Below are 21,915 nucleotides of genomic sequence, written 5' to 3' on the forward strand. Positions count from 1 at the left end.
TGAATAACACTGTTGAATCTGGGATTCAAAAATACTATGAACATTGAATATCACTCCGTTGAATCTGGGTTTCAAGAATAATATGAACATTGAATAACACTCTGTTGACTCTGGGTTTCAAATATACTATGAACATTGGATAACACTCTATTGAATCTGGTTTCAAGAATACTCTGAACATGGAATAACACTCTGTTCGATCTGTACTGCAAGAGTTAAATGCCATGAAATGATCACGTACTCTGCCGATCTGTACTGCAAGAGTTAAATGTCAAGACTGAATCGCGCACACTGCTGTCGATTTGTACATGCAGGTTCAAATGCCATGAAATGATCGCGCACTCTGCCAATCTGTACTGCAGTAGTTAAATGCCAAGAATGAATCGCACACACTGTTGCCGATTCGTACATCACGGTTCAAATGCCATGAAATGATCGCACACTCTGCCGATCTGTACTGCTATAGCTAAATGCCAAGAATGAATCACGCACACTGTTGCCGATTTGTACATCAAGGTTCAAATGCCATGAAATGATCGCGCACTTTGCCGATTTGTACTGATATAGTTAAATGCCAAAAATGAATCGCACACACTGTTGCCGATTCGTACATCAAGGTTCAAATGCCATGAAATGATCGCGCACTCTGCCGATCTGAGCTGCAAGGGTTAATTGCCAAGAAAAAACATCGCACACGCAATTTCACCAAAAGACCCCAAACTTGAGTATTTCTGAAAAGGGAGTCGGGCCTAACCCGACCTCCGCCTTACCGCCCTGCTTGAAGATCACCAAGGATATTAGGACAGGGCCTGGAAATCCTAGGTAGGACTACTGAACAGGAGCTCAGGAAAATGCTGCTGCTCTGCACCGGGACCTCTGAATAGTGAGCACGTGGAGCTGGGCTGGGTCCATTAAATAGACCCAGGCCCCGCCCACGTGCCACACCCAGCCAGACTGCAGGAAAGGATTCTAGAAAGGCTCAGAATAGGGTCCACACCCTAACCACACCCTGTAATCCTGCAGCAAAGCCCTGAAAATGAGCAATACATTGCAAACAGCATTAATGACGTTTCAAGATGAATCTGCAATACAAAAGGTTAACATACTGTTTTAGCACATAATGCATGAATTATTACATTACATAAGGATTGGTTTTTTGCATTACGTCGCCCGTAGAGCGCACACTGTCCTACTGTTGACAGTAATCCCCCCTCCCAAACGCACTCTAGGGCCTGGTTTGTCTGGGTTTAGGCGATTAAAACACCGCACTAGTCTTGGAGCATGAATGTCAGATGCGGAGACCCATGAGTTGTCCTCTGGACCGTAACCTTTCCAAGATATTAGATACCAGAGATTACGACCTTTAAATTTTGAATCCAGAACCTGGTTTACTTCGTATTCCAATTCTGCCTGTACTAGAATTGGATCTGGTTGAGAGCGGGTTTTCTGGACTGCTCTTTTCAGGAGAGTATAAAACACTGGATGAATACGTAGTGATTTTGGTAACTGCAGCTTATAGGTTACTGAATTGATCTGCCGAAGGACTGTGTAAGGACCTATATATTTGGGATTTAACATATGTTTTTTCTTGAAATCAATATGGCGTGTGAAAAGCCACACTCTGGGCCTCATTCTGAGGCCGCCATATGGCCGCTCCGCGGTCGAAAGACCGCAGAGGCCATTCTGGCTTTCCCGCTGGGCTGGCGGGCGACCGCCAGAAGGCCGCCCGCCAGCCCAGCGGGAAACCCCTTCCCACGAGGAAGCCGGCTCCGAATGGAGTGGGAAGGTGCGACGGGTGCAGTTGCACCCGTCGCGAATTTCAGTGTCTGCTAAGCAGACACTGAAATTCTTTGTGGGGCCCTCTTACGGGGGCCCCTGCAGTGCCCATGCCATTGGCATGGGCACTGCAGGGGCCCCCAGGGGCCCCACGACACCCCATACCGCCATCCTGTTCCTGGCGGGCGAACCGCCAGGAACAGGATGGCGGGATGGGGTGTCGGAATCCCCATGGCGCCGGTTTTCACTTTCTGACCGCGGCCAAACCACCGCGGTCAGAATGCCCTTGAGAGCACCGCCAGCCTGTTGGCGGTGCTCTTGTGGTCGTTGACCCTGGCGGTCAATGACCGCCAGGGTCAGAATGGCCCCCACTGTCTCCTGGCTTATATTGCGGTCCTTCACAATGTTTTTTGTCATAATGTTTTTTTATACGTTTGTTTTGCTTCATCTAGATGTTGCTGGATTTGTTACTGGGTATGATGGAGTTGTCGTATGGTTTCTGACACCGTTGGTGTAAGTGAACTTTCTTGTGGGATTGTTATTGGCAAAGTATCAGGATGATAGCCAAATATTCCAAAAAATGGCGCTGCGCCAGTGGAAGTGTGATACGAGTTATTGTAGGCCAGTTCAGCTAACCAAAGCTTTGATTTCCAAGAATGAAGTGCTTTCTCAGCGTAAGCACACAGATATTGTTTCAATGTTTGATTCAGTCTCCCAGTTTGGCCATCCATTTGAGGATGATGACTGGTGGATATTGTAGATGTAACTTGTAGCGTTTTGCACCATGTTTTCCAGAAGTTGGAGGCAAATTGTGATCCTCGATTGGAGAGAATCACTTTTGGTAATCCGTGATAACCGACCACTCGATTCAAAAGTATTGTTGCCAATTCACTGGAGGTAGGCAATTCCTGCAAACAATGAAATGTGCATATTTAGTGAGGACTATCTACCACCACAAGGATTACGGAGTGATTTTGAACAACTGGCAGTCCTGTAATAAAGTCTAATGATATGTTTTCCCAAGGTCGGAGTGGAGTGAATGACTTGTCTTGATGCGAGCGCAAACTTCGTAGTTAGCTACCATTTGCTTGATGTCTTTTGTCCAATTAGGCCACCAAAAATATAGTTCAAGAGTCTTAAGAATACCTGGATGATCTGCCATAGGTATAACGTGCAACCAATGAAACACTAATTTGCACAGCTTGGTAGCTGGAACAAATAAACATGCATCATGAAAAGGTAGGCCTTGTTTGATCGATCTTTTGGGATCTGCTTGAGCCCATTTCTGTTTTTTTTCAATGGTGAAAGAATTACAAATTTTTTCAAAAAAGTCTTCGGTTTTGATGATACAAAGGATTTTGTCTGGAGCAATGGTAGCTCGTGAGGGCTGGATTGTGGCTAACATGGTAGAATCTTGTCTGGATAGATCATCCGTTTGGAGATTATCTTTGTTTTGTTGCGATAACACTGCCCCAATTGTCATGTCTGAAGCTTCTGCCTCTGCTATAAATGGACGGACAGTAACTGGGTGAGTCAAGACTGGGGCGGTGGAGAAGGCTTCTTTTTTGTCAACAACATCAAGGAATGATGAATACTGCGAAGGCAGCATTACATCTGTTTTAGTGGCTATGGCTGTGTGGAATTTGCGAGGATCTGTGACATTTGATGTCTGGATACATTTTTCTTTACACAGGAGTGAAGAAAACGTGATTTTCCTTTCTTACCAATTTATTACAGGGTTATGGTAGCTTAGCCACGGCATTCCAAGGATGATCGCATACTGAGGAGCATGGATGACATCAAAGATTATATTTTCTTCGTGTTTGGTGTCTTGATTTCTCCCTTAACAGATCACAGACAAGGGGAAGGTCTGCAGAGACACCGGACCTCCAAATAGGGGTTTTCTATCTACGACTTGTACTATTTCTGGTGTTTTCTTCTTCTTACATGGGATCCCCCATGTTTGGATCAATTGTGCATCGATAAAATTTCCAGTAGCCCCAGAATCTACTATGGCTTTCTTTGGATAAGTCTTTTGCTTTACCAGTACTTCTAGATCTAACTCTAGATGTCTTGACTCGAGTAAAATATTTCTGCCATCTTGTGAAGGTTCCACGGTTACACCCAGGAGCAACCCTTCTGTTCACCTTGGGTGTTCTAGTTTTTCTGCTTGATCTGTGCATTTGCTACAACCTTCTTGGTAGGGGTTTGTTTGTCTTTTGGGTTTTGCAGGACATTCTCTGGCAAAATGGCCCTTTCGACTACAGTACAGACATTGTCCGTCTTTTCTACATAGATCTTTCTCTTCTTTCATTAAAGGCTGCCTGATGGTTTCAATTTCCATTGGTTCATGACTGTTCTTTCTCTGAAATTGTGATTCTCTGTACTCATGAATACGCCAGGAATTTTTCTCAGTCTTTTTGTGTGTTCCCTGTCGTTCTGCAAGATGATGGTCTAGTCTCAAAACAAGATTTATCAGATCTTGACAATCCGTGGGTTGAGGATCGATCTGAGCAAGAATGTCTTTTAGCTCATCTTTGAGTCCTTGGAAGAACAGGGCTGCTTGCTTTTCTTCAGGCCAAGATGTTTCTGCTATCAGACGATTAAAGCTAGCCAAATAAGAAACTAGGGGGGTCATTACAACATTGGCGGTAAAAGCAGCTTACTGCCGTGCAGAAGACCGCCAACACACTGCCGCGGCCGTGGAATTCCGCCACAGCTATTATGACCCACAGCTCGGAATCCGCCAAAATCTAGACACCCACGCAAGTCCGCCACACCAAAGATCAGTGATAAACTAGCAATAACAAAACCTCCACCGTCACACCAACAGGAATACGCCCACACTATCACGACCCACGAATCCATGCAGCGGTCTTTCAACTGCGGTATTCCATTGGCGGTACACACCGCCGCGCTCAAAATACACACACTTTTACAAAACACTACCACATTGGACAATTCCAAATACACACACCTGATACACATACACACACCACACCCACACAACCAATACAATATAAAACACACACTCACATCACCCACAAACCCCTACAACCAAAACTGTTGACAAAGGCCAGAGAGACAGCACAGCAAAGACAACACCACCATACAGAGGCACTCAACATCATCACTCACACAACATCCACGCACCTCACACAACACACCTCTAAATATCACCCCACACATCACAACACACACCACCCCACACATCACCCACTCCACCCCATGGCACCGCAAAGACACCACAGGTTTCTGAGGAGGAGCTCAGGGTCATGGTGGAGGAAATCATCCGGGTAGAGTCACAGCTATTCGGATCACAGGTGCAGCACACCACCATAGCTAGGAAGATGGAGCTATGGTGCAGAATCGTGGACAGGGTCAACACAGTGGGACAGCACCCAAGAACTAGGGATGACATCAGGAAGAGGTGGAATGACCTACGGGGGAAGGTGCGTTCCGTGGTCTCAAGACACCAGATTGTGGTTCAGAGGACTGGCGGTGAACCCCCACCTCCTCGACCAGAACTAACAACATGGGGGGAGCAGGTCTTGGCTATACTGCATCCTGAGGGCCTTGCAGGAGTAGCTGGAGGAATGGACTCTGGTAAGTCAAACCTTTAACTACCATATCCCCCACCCTACCTGCATGCTAACACATACCCCCACCCTCGCCCTCACCCCCATCACTCCAACTCCTCACACATGTCCCACTATCACATACCACACATCCCAAACCCAAGCCCTGCATGCAACACCAAAGCATGGACACCCATCACCAAAGCATGTCCACTGTACATACCCATACACCCCCCTAAACCATTATTACACAAGGTCCCACACAAAAATGCAAGCACTGGGGTACAGGGTCACCCACCCATTGCACACCATGGCACACACAGATGCAATAATCATGCCTTTACACCCCTGCAGGACCCCTACCCAACGTCACTGGACAGGAGGGTCCTGACATGTCCACTCCACCCACAGAAGAGGCCCACAGTGAAGACAGCAGCTCTGTCCAACTGGATCTAGATGACCAGCCCGGCCCATCTGGGACCTCGGGACAGTCGGTTCCCCTCACACTGGCACAGGCCACTACAGAGTATCCCCCCTCTGGAAACACCAGCACAGCACCCACCCAGCAGGCCCATTCCTCTGTCCCCAGGACACGTCAAGCAGCAGTGTGTCCACCACTACAGGGAACCCAGGCTAACCCACCAACCGAACAACACCAGGGACCTGGGGAGAGTGGCAGTGGACACACGGTTCAGGGGACAGAGGCCCAGGAACACAGGGGAACTGGTAGGGCTGCTGTGTGACAGGGGGAGGACAGGCCCAGGGAACCCACTCTCCACGAGGCCCTCTCCAACATCATGGGAGCCTACCACCATTCCCAGGAGACGATGGCAACGGTACTGGCCAAGTTTCAGGAGACCCAGCGGCTGCAGGAGGAACAGCATTTGGGTTTCAGGGAGGAACTCAAATCTATCAATTCCCCCCTGGGCACCCTTGTAGGAGTGCTGAAGGAACTCGTCAACACCAGGAGGGACACTGTGGCACAACAAGGGGCCCCTGACACTAGCCTGGATGATGAACTGCCCACCACCTCCGCCGGCGCTACTGAACAGGAGGCACCGTCACAGGACGACAACACCAGCACCCCACCCCCTGCAGATGGAGAACCACCCCACAAGCGGTCCCTGAGATCCAGGACAAAGACAGAGAACAATGCCAAGACCCCGCCAAGAAATGAGACCACCCTGAATGTCATCCTTCTGTCCCACATTGTCACCCTGTCCATACTTAAACTGCCCTAGCTCCACTTCCTATGCCCCTTTGGACAATGCACCTGTGAGACTAATAGATTGGACTCTGCCATGGACATTCCTCCACCATCACCCCTGACCATTTTACAACCCCTTCCACTATTTTGCACTTAAATAAACACCCTTAAATCACAAAACAATCTGGAGTCAGTCGGTGCTTTCGAAAATGTGTGTTTGCAATAACTGTGGGAAAATGCTATATCCAATGTAATGTCAACATACCTATGTCACACAGCTCTAGTCCATGAGGAAACAAAGCAGATGTCACACAGTGGGACACACATCTGTGAAATTGAAAGGGAAAGTGACAACTCAGGGTCCATACACTGGGTGAAAGTGACAGCCAGATGAGAGGTAGACAAATTAAATCAGATGTAACAGGCAGTGTTGTCTTCTTACCTGTGTCTCACTGGAAGTATTGCTGGATCACCGTGTTCCTGTTGTCTATGTCCTCTTCTTCTGCTTCCTCGTCTTCACTGTCCACAGGCTCCACAGCTGCCACAACACCTCCATCTGGACCATCCTCCTGCAGAAAAGGCACCTGTCGTCGCAAAGCCAAGTTGTGAAGCATACAGCAGGCCACGATGATCTGGCACACCTTCTTTGGTGAGTAGAATAGGGAACCACCTGTCATATGGAGGCACTGGAACCTGGCCTTCAGGAGGCCGAACGTCCTCTCTATAATCCTCCTTGTTCACCCATGTGCCTCATTGTAGCGTTCCTCTGCCCATGTCCTGGGATTCCTCACTGGGGTCAGTAGCCATGACAGGTTGGGGTAGCCAGAGTCACCTGCAAATGGCGAGGGACAACTGTTAGACACACACTAACTCTTAGGGACATCCCCAGACCCGGACACTTAGTCACACTGTATTGGGTCCATGTCCTCACCTAATAGCCACACACGGTGCCTCTGGAGTTGCCCCATCACATAAGGGATGCTGCTATTCCGCATTCCAGGATTGTGGCACGATCAAGTCTGTATGTGACAATTACATGTCGCTCCTCCATTGTCGACAGGTCCACCAGCGGTCTGTACACTTGAGGATGCCGACATCTCCTCACCTGCCCCAGCGGACGTGCTGTATGGAGGAGAACAGCGAGCAGAGAGTCAACCAACACTGAGGTACGTTAACACAACTTTATAGCAAAGTGTGTGAAAATCAATATATGGCTGTATTAGTGTTTAAGCAAGGCCTAGATATGTGTGACACAGTCAAAATTAATGCCATGTGGCCCCCTGAAATGGCGGCTGCCTGACCTGTAATGTGAGACAAGGGGATATGAGGTAACTGCGCTGGCGTTGTACACCATTGCGGTTGGCGGTCGAAGACCGCGGCGCAATCCTGCATTGGTTAACATTGGACCCAATGGGTCCCAGGAGCCAATGATGATGTATGCCAGCGGTGACGGTACGCACCGCCGCGGACGTCACTGCCATTTTCTCTCTGTTCAATCACTTGATTCATGATCTTCGACAGGAGAGGACCTACACTGCAAGTGCTGCTGTGACCTCAGTCTGGAAGAGACAATGGTTCGTGTGTCTGGGGAAAGGATCCCTGCCTTCAGCACGGAGGAGTTGGAGAAACTAGTGGATGGGGTCCTCCCCCAGTACACGCTACTCTACGTTCCTCCAGACAAACAGGTAACTACACAGTGAGCATGCCGAATGGACAATGCCTGTGTGGAGTGGTGAAAGATAGGGGGGGGAGAGAATGAGGCGTGCATGATACGACGGTGAGTGCATGTGCGTCATTGCAAGGGTAGGGATGCGGGCCAATGACTGTGACGGTGCGGACGGTTATATCTTCTCCTTTTCCCCTGTACTATTCCTGTAGGTCAGCGCCCACCAGAAGAGGGATATTTGGCGTGCCATCGCCAAGGAAGTCCAGACCCTGGGGGTCCACCATAGACAGAGCACCCACTGTCGGAAAAGATGGGAGGACATTCGCCGCTGGAGCAAGAAGACGGCGGAGACCCAGCTGGGGATGGCCTCCCAACGTGGGAGGGGTGCCCGTCACAACATGACTACCCTGATGTTCCGAATCCTGGCAGAGGCGTATCAGGAGTTGGATGGGCGCTTGAGGGCATCACAGCAGCCACAAGGGGGTGAGTATACTCTCATTCTGCCGATTCAGCGTGCATTGTAGGTGTCTGGGTGGGGGAGGTGGGCTGTGGGTTCCCCTAGGCCAGGGTGAGTTTAGTAGGCAAGGTCCCTTCTTAGGGCAAGCCCTGTGGCACCCCACCCCACCTGTGTTCAGAGCAAACTACACCTAGTCAGGCTCCTGTGACTTCCATGTGTGAAGCAATTGGGCATAGGCCTTGTACCCCATGTCCCTGTGATTAATTAGGGAACTCAAAGTGCACAGCGTAGTGCAGGGGGCTTCTGTGTCTGTAGTGTCCGCCGACGGTAGCGGTATTGGATGCACTCAACATGTCTTTCCTCAGTCTTCCACTCCTTTTTGTGGTCTCCCTGTTCTTGTGTGCATTAGCATCATCAGGCGGAGAAGCAGTGCCACCGGAGCAGGAGGGAGCTGCATCCCACATGGCCCTGGAGGGCGACACAACGGAGTCAGAAGCCACCAGTGGGACGGAGGGCGATGGGAGCTCCACAGCGGAGACAGGAGCTGAGACCAGCGTCACGGACTCCTCCTCTGATGGGAGCTCCCTTGCGGTGGCGGGCCCCTCTGTGCCCACCGCATCTACAGGTACAGCCGCCACCCCCCTACCAGCACCGCCCTCCCAGCAGCCCCTCAGCGTGTGCCCCGTGGCCGCTCTCCCAGGAGGGTGGGCATCTCCTGCCATCAGTGAGGAGGCCATTGACCTCCTCAGGCCCTCACTGTTGGGCAGTCTACCATTTTGGATGCCACCCAGGGTGTAGAGAGGCAGTTGCGACAGACCAATGCATACCTGGAGGGCATTCATTCTGGTCAGGCAGCCCAACAGCGAGCTTTTCAAACTCTGGCCTCAGCACTGATGGCAGCCATTGTCCCTGTCTCTAGCTTCCCCCCTCCAACTTCCTCCACCCAGACCCAAACCCCTGTACCTCAGCCTATCCCAAGCACACCATCAGACCAGCATGTACACACGTCAACACACAAAGGAAGCTCAGGCAAACATAAGCACCACACATCCCACAGGCACTCATGCAAGCATCATACACATGCAGACATACCAACATCCACTGCCTCCAATGTGTCCCCCTCCTCCTCATCTCCCTCCTCCCTCCCAGTCTCGTCTCCACTCACACCTGCATGCACTACATCTTCAGCCACTACCTCCATCACCAGCGCACCCACCATCACACCCCGCACACGTGCAGTCACCACCCCCACTACCATTCACACATCCCCTGTGTCCTCTCCCAGTGTGTCTGTGAGCCCACCTACCAAGGTACACAAACGCAGCCACACACCCACCCAACAGCCATCCACCACACAACAGCCTCCAGCCCATGCACCTTCACCCAAAGTCAGCAAACATACACCTCCTACGACCACTACCTCTTCCTCCACTCCCAAACCCCCTCCATCTACCTGTCCCAGTGTTCCTAAGAAACATTTCCGGTCCACCATTGACCTCTTTCCCTCACCTCCCCCACCCCGTCAGTCTCCTAGGGCCCGACTCTCCAGGTCCCAACCTAGCACCTTAGCCACAACATCGGCGGGATCAGTGTTGCCAGTAGTCACCAGATTCTGGAGTGCACCAGGCAGCAGGGCAGCCAGTGTGGCAAGGAGCCACAGCACGGACAGTCCCCCACCTGTCAAGCATCAAAAGTTGGCCAGTGCCCGGCGGGAGAGGGGGAAGACACCAGCCACCAAAGCCGCTCCCAGGGGTACAGTTGGGATTGTGGAGTCAGCTGCGACACCTTCCAAGGTGGGGAAGGGGCACAAGAAAAACGGCAAGTCTGGAAAGATCGTCACGGTGGAGAAGACCGCCATCAGCCCGCTGCCCAGGATGCGACCGCTAGCAGCCCCACTGCCCCAGACAGGACCGCCAGCAGCAGCCCCGCTGCCCTGGAGGCGACCGCCAGCAGCCCCGCTGCCCCAGACAGGACTGCCAGCAGCAGCCCCGCTGCCCAGGAGGAGACCGCCAGCAGCCCGCTGCCTCAGACAGGACCGCCAGCAGCAGCCCCGCTGCCCAGGAGGCGACCGCCAGCAGCCCCGCTGCCCCAGACAGGACTGCCAGCAGCAGCCCAGCTGCCCAGGAGGCGACCGCCAGCAGCCCCACTGCCCCAGACAGGACCGCCAGCAGCAGCCCCGCTGCCCAGGAGGCGACCGCCAGCAGCCCCACTGCCACAGACAGGACCGACAGCAGCTGAACCACTGCCAAAGACACCGCCGCCACAAGCACCGCTGCCAAGGACACCGCCGCCACATGCACCACAGGACCATGAGCGCCACAAGCTCTGACGCTACTGAGGCTGGTATGAGCAGGATGGAGCACTCTGGGCACAAAGCCCCCTCCAGAACCAGTGGAGACTGTTATTCACTTGAGAGACTGTGGCTTTGCACTCCCCAGGATTGAACAGTGGGCAAACCACCCACTGTAGAGACTTGAGAGACTGTGGCTTTGCACTCCCCAGGATTGAACAGTGGGCAAACCATCCACTGTAGAGACTTGTGAGACTGTGGCTTTGCACTCCCCAGGATTGAACAGTGGGCAAACCACCCACTGTAAAGACTTGAGAGACTGTGGCTTTGCACTCCCCAGGATTGAACAATGGGCATGTGGCCCCCTCATGCATTTTGCGTCGAGCACTCAACCGGCTGAGGTGCCCCACCTTCCCTTCCCCCTGAGGTGCCTGTTTTATTTCGATCTGATGCCCCAGCAGTGTTCCCTCCGTTTTGATCGGGTATTGAGTGTGGGCCTTGCCAATGCATCTTGGGCCCAGTGGTCCACGGACTATGATGGTGGAATACCTTGGACTTGTATTCTTGGTGTATATATTTGTTTATAGTGTAAATATGTATATATATATTTTTGATTACTGTATTTGAATAGATTACAAACGTTTGACTCATTTCATTTTGCCCTTGCATTCTTCCAGGGGGGGTTGGGGGTTGTAAATGTAATGTATCTACATGTACTTGTGTGTGTGTTGTAGTGGGTGAGGGTGGGGGTGGGAGTGTTGCGTGTGTGTGTCACTCTTTTTTCCCTCCCCCTCCCCCTCCCTTGTGTCGTAGGTGCAGTACTCACTGTGGTCTTCGCCGCTGTCTTTGTTGTTCCTGGTAGAGGGAGAATCTGGAGTTCGGGTTCCATGGCGTCCTAGTTCCTCGTGGGGTGTGTAGAGGTGAGCGTTTTCCCTTCCAAGTCCTGTGCTTTTGTTCGCGGTGAATCCGCCCCGGAAAAGGTGGCTGATTGGCCTGTTGTAATACAGTGGGCTAAACCTTGTCTTCCGCCTGTCTGTTGGCGGTTACCGCCGCAGTGTTTGTTTGTAACGCTGTGGCGGTTGGAGTGTTAAAGTGTCTGTCTATGTTGGCGGTTTCCGCCACGGTCGTGATTCCATTTTTTTTACCGCCGGCCTGTTGGCGGTTTTACCGCCGCTTTAACACCGACCGCCAGGATTGTAATGACCACCTAGGTCTTTATTGCCTTGTCGCAATTCAAGCAGTTCTCGTCTGTGGATAGAGTCACTGTTCTTCGATCAAACATTCTTTCAAATTCTCGGACAACGTTTCTCCAATCAAAAAGCAAGGGACTGTCTTTACGCACTAGAGGGATTGCCCAGGTGGCCGTGTCTCCGTCATATAGGATAGCAGGAAGGCCACCCTGGATTGGGCATCAGGGAAGGTGTTTGGTCGACATGTAAAATGCAATTCTACTTGAGTCAAAAAGGTTTGTGCTTTCTGAGAATCACCTGAAAACCTTTCTGGGGGAGCCAAAGGAATGGGTGTGGGACTGTGAGTGAAATGTTAGTTGAAGGAATAAGCCCACCTGCACCCAAGGGACTTTGCTCCATCTTTCCCACTCTGTTTTGTAACTGATCCACCCTTTCTGCTAGATTGGCTGCTATGTTTTTAGATTCAACTACATCTAATTGGAGATGCGTAACTACCTGAAGTAATTCGACCCATGGGGCCATATTGAGAACCTAGCGCAAACCAGGAGGATTAAAAATGTGTGGGCTCACAATTCTGTCAGGGAGACCGGATCCTCGAGGCTTGCACCTGTTCCAATATGTCCACCTCTTGGCAGCTCCAAACTCTACTAGCTATTATAGCACAGAGTTAAAGAATGGCCAAGTGGGGGATGGGGTTTTAGGTTGGGAACAGTGGGGAAGGAGACCTGTGGAAGCAAAGGTAAGAACACAATAGCAAGATTATTCACATTGACTTTCATAAACTTTGTTCCTAATATTTATATACTGATAACATGAATGATCAAGAGCTTTCTTATATCAAGACCTTATTAACTCTGGATACCTGGAAAATAAAGAAGGATTATGCAAACTTTCATATGAGCTTTTTTAGAATAACATCTTATGCTCCGAACACTGAATAACACTCTATTGGATCTGGGTTTCAAGAATACTATGAACATTGAATAACACTCTGTTGAATCTGGGATTCAAGAATACTATGAAAATTGAATAACACTTTGTTGAATCTGGGTTTCAAGAATACTATGAACATTGAATAACACTCTGTTGACTTTGGGTTTCAAGAATACTATGAACATTGGATAACACTCTATTGTATCTGGGTTTCAAGAATACTCTGAACATGGAATAACACTCTGTTCGATCTGTACTGCAAGAGTTAAATGCCATGAAATGATCGTGCACTCTGCCAATCTGTACTGCAAGAGTTAAATGTCAAGACTGAATCGCACACACTGCTGTCGATTCGTACATCAAGGTTCAAATGCCATGAAATGATCGCACACTCTGACGATCTGTACCTCAATAGTTAAATGCCAAGAATGAATCGCGCACACTGTTGCCAATTCGTACATCAAGGTTCAAATGCCATGAAATGATCGCACACTCTGCCGATCTGTATTGCTATAGCCTAGTGCCAAGAATGAATCGTGCCCACTGTTGCCGATTTGTAAATCAAGGTTCAAATGCCATGAAATGATCGCGCACTCTGCCGATTTGTACTGGAATACCAAGAATGAATCGCGCACACTGTTGCCGATTCGTACATCAAGGTTCAAATGCCATGAAATGATCGCGCACTCTGCCGATCTGAGCTGCAAGGGTTCATTGGCAAGAATGAATTGCGCACACTGCTGCTGATTCAACCTTCAAGGTTTAAATGCCAAGATACGATTGCGCACTCTTCCGATCTGAGCTGCAAGGGTTAATTGCCAAGAATGAATTCCCAACCTGCAGCCGATTCAACCATCAAGGTTTAAATGCCAAGATACGATCGTGCACTCTGCTGATCTGAGCTGCAAGGGTTAATTGCCAAGAAAAAACATTGCACACACGATTTCACCAAAAGGCCAAAAACTCGAGTATTTCTGAAAACAGAGTCGGGGGCCTAACCTGACCTCCGCCTTTCCGCCCTGCTTGAAGATCACCAAGGAAATGAGGACAGGGCCTGGAAATCCTAGGTAGGCCTCCGGAACAGGAGCTCAGGAAAATGCTGCTGCTTTGCACCGGGACCTCTGAATAGTGAGCACGTGGAGCTTGGCTGGGTCCCTTAAATAGACCCCAGTCAGACTGCAGGAAAGGATTCTAAAAAGGCTCAGAATAGGGACCACACCCTAACCACACCCTGTAATCCTGCAGCAAAGCCTTGAAAATTAGCAATACATTGCAAACAGCATTAATGACATTTCAAGAGGAATCTCTGCAATGCAAAAGGTTAACAAACTGTTTTAACACATAATGCATGAATTATTACAATACATAAGGATTGGCTTTTTGCATTACGTCGCCCGTAGAGCGTGCACTGTCCTGATGTTGACAATACCCCTGCGCGACCCTACACCACACCAGAACTTTATTTTGGAATTAGACTTAAAAGGAATTGACTTTCCTCATGAAGAGGAATGGAAAAGAAAGCTCTACACAAAAAATCAGTAAATGTGAACCATTCAGCTCCTCAGATTATCTGTCTGGAAAAGTGTAAAAGAACAGATGATGGATGGAATGCAGAACAATGCAAACATTCACTCCAAGTCATTTGCTTATGGCTGGGTCCAAACTGGGGTGACGCAGCAATCAAAATAACAATGGATTAAAACCAGATCTGTAACTGGGGGTAAGTGTTTGAAACGTTTCAACACTCCATTCATCATTTTTATTTTGTGGTGTTGCTATCTGGAAAAGTATCACAGCAGGATTAGGTACTATGGACAAGACTGAATAACATTATTATTGATATTCTGCAGGCCCTGTGCAATTCTCTACTTCTTATTTGTTTTCTGAAAACCAATTACAGGTGAACTGCAGGGACTCCCTAGAATCTCCTTTAAGATGCCCTCCTTTAGCATAGATTCAATAACAGAAGTAATTCCAGCCACTGCTTATGGTGAAAGGTTGTACTGGGGTATTCTGGGATACTCTGCATTTGTCTTGATTGTTATTCATTCAGTTTCAACACCTTTGACCAGAACAATTAATTTGCCAGAAAAAACCCAGACTTCCTCTTTATATAGTCCTTTAAATCAAGGGGCGAGTCTTCCCTTGTCAAAACTAGAAATAATCCAATGGATGACTTCTGTGTGCTCATTTTAAAGTCTACATTCTCATCATGTGCCTGAAGCATAACACCATCTGGTGTAGAACAGAGCACACCAGTAAGCATGCAAGTAAATCCCTGCCCAAGAAATCGAGTAGACTCAAACCACATATTACAAACTGATGGTTCTCTTCAAGAGGACCTGTCTTTACCAGGACTTTAGCTTAAACATGATTCACAATCTGCTTATTGGAGATGGCTACAACTTGGTCTTCTTTTCCATGAGAGGGGTAGGTTTGGGACCTCTACAGTTCTTACAGTAGAGCAGGTAGCTCAGTGTCCATCATAAACACAGGGTGGCCATTCGCCTCTCCATATAGGGGGCACACAACTTCAAAGACTGCATCAAGCACACATTCTTCACCCCTCTCTGGCACCTTCATTGTGATTGATCAGACCTTGGATCTCTAAAACTGTCAAAGACCTGGAACTGTTTAAAGAAGTCAGGGTTTATGAAAGTGTCTTGCTGGACCCAGGGGTTCAGGATTGCATTCAATCTTGAACAGTTCATATTCTGTTGCATCAACAACGCTTGGGATATTTTAACATTTTGGAATCTTTGTATTTCTATGTTTTCTGTATCAGCATCATACTCATGTTTGTCATTTGACCACCATTCTGTGTTCAATTAGGATTCAATCTACATCCCACTTCCAGTGGCCCACTTTGTTCCAATAATGGCACAGAGTAGTCTTTTTCAACATGGCTATGTCCATCCGAGGATTCAGGTGAACTGGCATTCCTTGTTACCTACCCAGTGGGACACCTTTCCCATTGTATACCACTTGACCACCACCTTGATAGCTAACTCCCTGCATTTCTCCATCAGGACCATAACCAGAATTTGCCACATACTGCCCATTCTGAAACCCTTTCTGTACTAACTTTGTCTGAGCCAACATGAATGTCTCTTTGATCTTCCTCTGCCTCACTTCAAAATCATCACTGCTGTACTATGCGTACCACAGGAATTCATCCTGAGGCTTAAGCTGCCAGCAGATCACAGTCTTCTAAACATTGCAAGCTTATGGCTGGGCACACCCCAAGAACAATCTGAGAGACAAACTTACTGAGATTTCTGATTTCTGGGTATTCAACACCTCTATAGTACTGGGACTGCTCATAATAACTGCTCATAATAAGCATGCACAAACTCCTTAGACTCTTGGGTGATTCTTGATATTTTCAACCTTAGCTGAACTTTAGTCTTCAAAAAGATAATCACCTTTATTTAGACTATCCTATCCATCTGGTTCTCCAGGATCATCTTTCTTTTTCGTTCTCTTTTCCTTCTGAACCCACTGATCTTTAATCTTTTTAACATCACTCCACTTCTGAACAATGCCAACTAGTTCCTGTAAGTGTAATTTAAGTCCAGGTGTTCACATGTTCTTGAGAGTTGCCTCACTTTGGAAAACCTACAATTCCTTCCTAGATTCTGAATTTTAGGCAAATCGACCCCAAACTTGATGGCTATTCCCATTAGAGCTTCATCAGATTCAGAAGCACGCCTAGCAACTTCTTTTCACAGGAACATAAGTTTCTCTTCCTTGTCCCAATCTATGAAACCCAACTCAAGATGAGCCTTGATAATTTCATCAAAATCTGCCTTTACTCTCAAAACATACAGTGCTTTTTTGGGAGAATCCCTCTGTGTTTTTTGATGTAAGACTTTCCTCAACCTCTTCAACCAGCAAACCCTTTACAACCAGCACCCTCACAGTGGGAGTAACTCCTTTTCAGGGTCATGCTCCTGAATACAAGGTAGCAACAGCACCTAGTGTAGAAGGAACTATTGCAACTGTGGATGTGCCTTGGCCAGTAATAATGACAGTAGTACTTAGGGCTCCGAGTGGTGGCCCTGGTGCTACAAGCCTCAATCAGGGAGACTCTGATCCACAGGTGCATTTGCACCGAAGTTGGGAAATGGTGGGGGCTCTACGCAATGTTGACATCCTCCAACCTAATGAACAGTATTATAGTGAGGTGATAAGAAAGCTAACAGATCATCCAAAATGTCATCACTGAAATCACTATCACTGATCTCATCTTTCTTTTCTTCAGTTCTACCCCTTTTCGTAATTTGTTTCTTTCTGCCCTGCCTCTCATTATTGGGGGCACATCATTATACCCACAATTATTTCATCCTCTGTTCTTGCTGTTTTGCGTCTGGTCTTGCTTCCAGCCAAGTATGGACCTTATTTCTTATTCAGGTCTGATATTTCTCCTTCTGTTTCACATGTGCAGCTCACTCTGATGCAGTCAAAGCCTCATATTGTGCAGGTCTGGCAGGTGTTTCTTCTCATACAACTCGCCTTGTAGGAAATTGGGTTAATGGGGAAGGGGTGGGGGGAGGTGAAACCCTACTCCAGCAGTAATAACTATTCTTATCAAGATAAAAAAGAAAGCAAACCCAAAATTAGCCTATGCTTAACCCTCTGGTATCTTGGCACAAAGCGGCCAGGTGATCCTAGAGGCAAAGTGAAAATTATTTATGCAGCTCTTTAATACTAATAAAGTGAAACACAACACAAGAAAGATTCCACACAAATTTAGAAAAACAGAGTAAAATGTAATAAATTATTTGACACCAAAGTGCTAACAAAATTAAATCAGTAGTACTGGAGACATGCATTTTAAAGATTTGGGTAAAAATAGTGCTTAGAAGCACATAGCACCACCTGTGCTTATCTAAGTGTGTCACACCAGGAAAAAGTCACAAGTTCGGACCAACCATGATGGTGCAAGGGCCAGATAGAGGGGCCAAGTTAGGCCTGCTAAACAAAGTAACTTAAATCCTGGTTGCGAAACATTGCAAGATCCTGTGTCGAGGATGCATCCCCCAGCGGCTGTTTCAAAGAAACTGCAGGCCGCGATGTAAGGTCCGGCATCATCAAGTATGCTGTCGACAGAGGCTCGTGATGCAAAATTCTGCATCAGGGATGCATTGCACAGCTACAGTTCTGAGGAACTGCAGCTCCAATGTGAGTTCCCAAGCTGGAGATGCATCACACAGCGATAGTTTGGATATAGAGATGTGTCGTGCTGTGTTGTTTCTGCCCAAAAGATTACAGCTGGGCTAGCAGAGCACTTTCAAGCCCATTTCCAAGAGTCCATTAGTGGAGTGGCAGCACTTGGGTGCAAGACTCACAGCAGGCAGAGTCAAAGTTCTGAGTTCACGGTGGTTAGAGTTTTTTCTGTCCCTGAGGCTCTGATTAGGGACCAGTCAGAAAGCCCTTTGTGTCACTCTTGTGGTCCTGGGTTTAAGATGCAGGTCCAGTCTTTCTCACTCAGGCAATAGGGCAGCAGAGTAGCAGTCCTTCTTCTAACAGAGTAGCACAGCAGTTCTTGCGAGTTATCACAGGTCCAGAGGTGTACGTAAGAGCTGAGTCTGAGGGTTCAATATTTATACTTGGTGCCAGTTTAGAAGTAGGAGACAATGATGGGAATTTTCCGCCACCCTGCCCTGGCCCAAGCTTGCCTGGAAGCACAGAAGACTAGTTTAGGAGGCTGGCCTGGTTTGTAGTGGGTACCAAAGGTACTTACACCTTATACAAGGTCCAGTTATCCCTTATTAGTGAAATGTAGTCAGTGTCTATAAGCCAGGCTGTCTAGGTGTAGCTGGAGCTGAGCACCAAGGGTGAATTAGGAGACATGCAAAGCTTTTGCAATACCACTGTAGTCACGCAGTACTCACACGTATGAAAGAAAATACTCAGGCCCATATTTATACTTTTTTAGCGCCGCTTTGCGTCATTTTTTGACGCAAACGTGGCACAAACTTGCAAAATACAACTGTATTTTGCACGTTTGCGCCGTTTTTGCGTCAAAAAGCGGCGCAAATGCGGCGCTAAAAATGTATAAATATGGGCCTTAGTGTTGCAAAAATAAAGGTACTTTATTTTGGTGACAGAAATGCCAAAAATACCTTAGAAACTATACTCCCTTAGGAGGTAAGTAATGTACTCAATATAACAGTCAGATAACAGTGCAAATAGTGAAAATCACAGTAGGTTGCAATGGGCCTAAGGGGAACACAAACCATATACTAAAATAGTAGTATGCAAAAGTCAGTTTCCCACCTAGACAAGTGTAGCATATAAACCTTCCTCTACCATCACCAGATTCCATTGCACCTTTCTCTCAATCTTATATCACTAGAATAAACACCGTTGAACGCAATTTGACTGATAGTATTTTATGTGTTGAGACCATGCATTCAGGGGAGCAGTCATATCTGGTGCAAATGATATGAACACTGTGCATGCAATTAATGACGTGTAACTGCCTGTAGTAATCTCACCAGGACACTGTTGTCATTTCACCAACATCTGTAAAATGAAAAGCCATAGATGACAGTAAGTTCAGATGCAAAGGAAGCAAATGCCATCATGCTACAGTCACACAGATGAAATCAATAGTCAGAGCACTGATTAGTTCCACTGTCTCATCTGTGTGTCATTGGAAGTATTGACGTATAACTGATGTTCCGTTGTCCACATCCTCATCCTCTGCCTCCTCATCCTCACTGTCCTCAGGGTCCACTGCTGCCACAGGGGCATCTCCAGTCTCCTCCTCCTGCAAAAAAGGCACATGTCATACGAGGGCCAGGTTGTGCAAGATGCAGCATGACACTACTATCTGGCAGACCTTCCTGGGTGAGTAGCACAGGGATCTGTCAGATGGAGGCACCTTAACCTGGCCTTCAGGAGGCAGAAGGTCCTTTCAATTATTCTTCTGGTTCGTCCATGTGCCTCATTATAACAGTTTTCAGCCCCTGTCCTGGCATTCCTCACAGGGTTCAGGAGCCATAATAAGTTTGGGTAGCCAGAGTCAGCTGCAAGTATTGAGGCACAAACATTAGCCTAACACAGTGCTATGGGGATACCACCTGAAGGCATACACTGAGATACAGTCGGTGGGGACTCTGGCTCACCTATTAGCCATATCCTGTGCCTCGGTAGTTGGGCCATCACATTTGGGACGCTGCTATTCCTCAGGACAAAGGTGTCATGTACTGACCCAGGATACTTGGCAGTGATGTGGGAGATGTACTGCTCCACCAGGCACACCATTTGCACAGTTATTGAGTGGAACCTCTTCTGATTCCTGAACACCTGTTCATTCTGGCGGGGGGGATGAACGCAATATGTGTACAGTCAATCACCTCAATAATATTGGGGATATGCCCCATTGCATAGAATCCTGCCTTCACAGTAGCCAAATCTTCCACCTGGGGGAAAACAATGTAGCTGCACATGTGTTTCACCAGGGCAGACAAAACCCTTGCCATCACGATTGAGAACATTGGCTGTAACATTCCTGCTGCCGAGCCCACTGTCACTTGGAGAGAACCAGATGCCTGGAAATGGAGCGCTGATAGCACTTGCACAAGAGGGGGGATCCCAGTTGGATGACGGATGGCTGATATCAGGTCAGGCTCCAATTGGGTACACAATTCTGTGATTGTGGCCCTGTCCAGTCTATAGGTGACTATAATGTGCCTAGCCCCAAGAGTAGCCAAGTCCACAAGGGGTCTGTACATGGAGGTTTGTCTCCTCCTCCTATTCATCCACAGCGGTAGGTATTTAAGGGACACAAGAGTGAGTAGGCTGACACAATTTGAACCATGGAACCACAAATTCAATGTACATACAGCATCAATGTGATGGGACAGTGGGAATGGCAATGTATGTGCAAATTAAGGCAGTGATGCAGTTATGGTTTATCTGATCGTTGTCCACCACCTTGAAATGGCGACCACCTGTCCTGTATCTTAGGACAGGTGGAAGTGAGATAACTCTGCCAATGTTGGGTGTCGTGGCGGAAGTCGGTCTTGCACTGCCGTGCAATTCCTAATTGGCTAATATGGGGCTCTATGGAGTACAGTGGCCAATGAGGATCAGCGCTGGCGGTGACTGTGTACACTGCCCCGGACGTGACCGCCATTTTCCATCTAAATCTTCACTTGTTTCCTGACTTTCCACAGGACAACACCTACTCTATGTGTGCTGCTGTGACCTGCGTCTGGTACCTACCATGGCCTGTGTGACCAGGGAAAGGGCCCCTACTCCAGTATAGACTTCTGTATGGGCCTCCAGACCAACAGGTGAGCACACCCTGGGCATGATGCATGTGGGAAGGATGCATGGAGTTGTGTGTGCAAGCATCGTGTCATCAGGGGGGATGTCTGGTGGTAGTGTACATGGTAAGCGCCTGACGATGTGTGTGCCAATGGTGATGGAAACAGGATTGGTGGGCCATATGTGTGACAGGCTGGATTGTATGTGTAATGGTGTCCTCCTGTCTGCATTCCCTCTGCAGCTCAGTGCCCATCAAAAGAAGGGATTGTGTTGTGCCATCGCCAAGGACGTGTGGACCCTGGGGGTCTACAGCAGGCGGAGCACCCACTGCAGGAAACAGTGGGAGGACCTGAGATGCTGGGCACGGAAGACCACAGAGGCCCAGCTGGGGATGGCCTCCCAAGGAGGAAGAGGTGCCTGTCGGAACATAACCGCCCCAATGGCCTGCATACTGACAGTGGCCTACCCAGAGCTGGATGGGTGCTTGAGGGCATCACACAGCCACAAGGGGGTGAGTACAGTGGGCGTTCCTACA

Source organism: Pleurodeles waltl, chromosome 9 (genome assembly GCF_031143425.1).
Source record: "Pleurodeles waltl isolate 20211129_DDA chromosome 9, aPleWal1.hap1.20221129, whole genome shotgun sequence".
Classification (NCBI taxonomy): Eukaryota; Metazoa; Chordata; class Amphibia; order Caudata; family Salamandridae; genus Pleurodeles; species Pleurodeles waltl.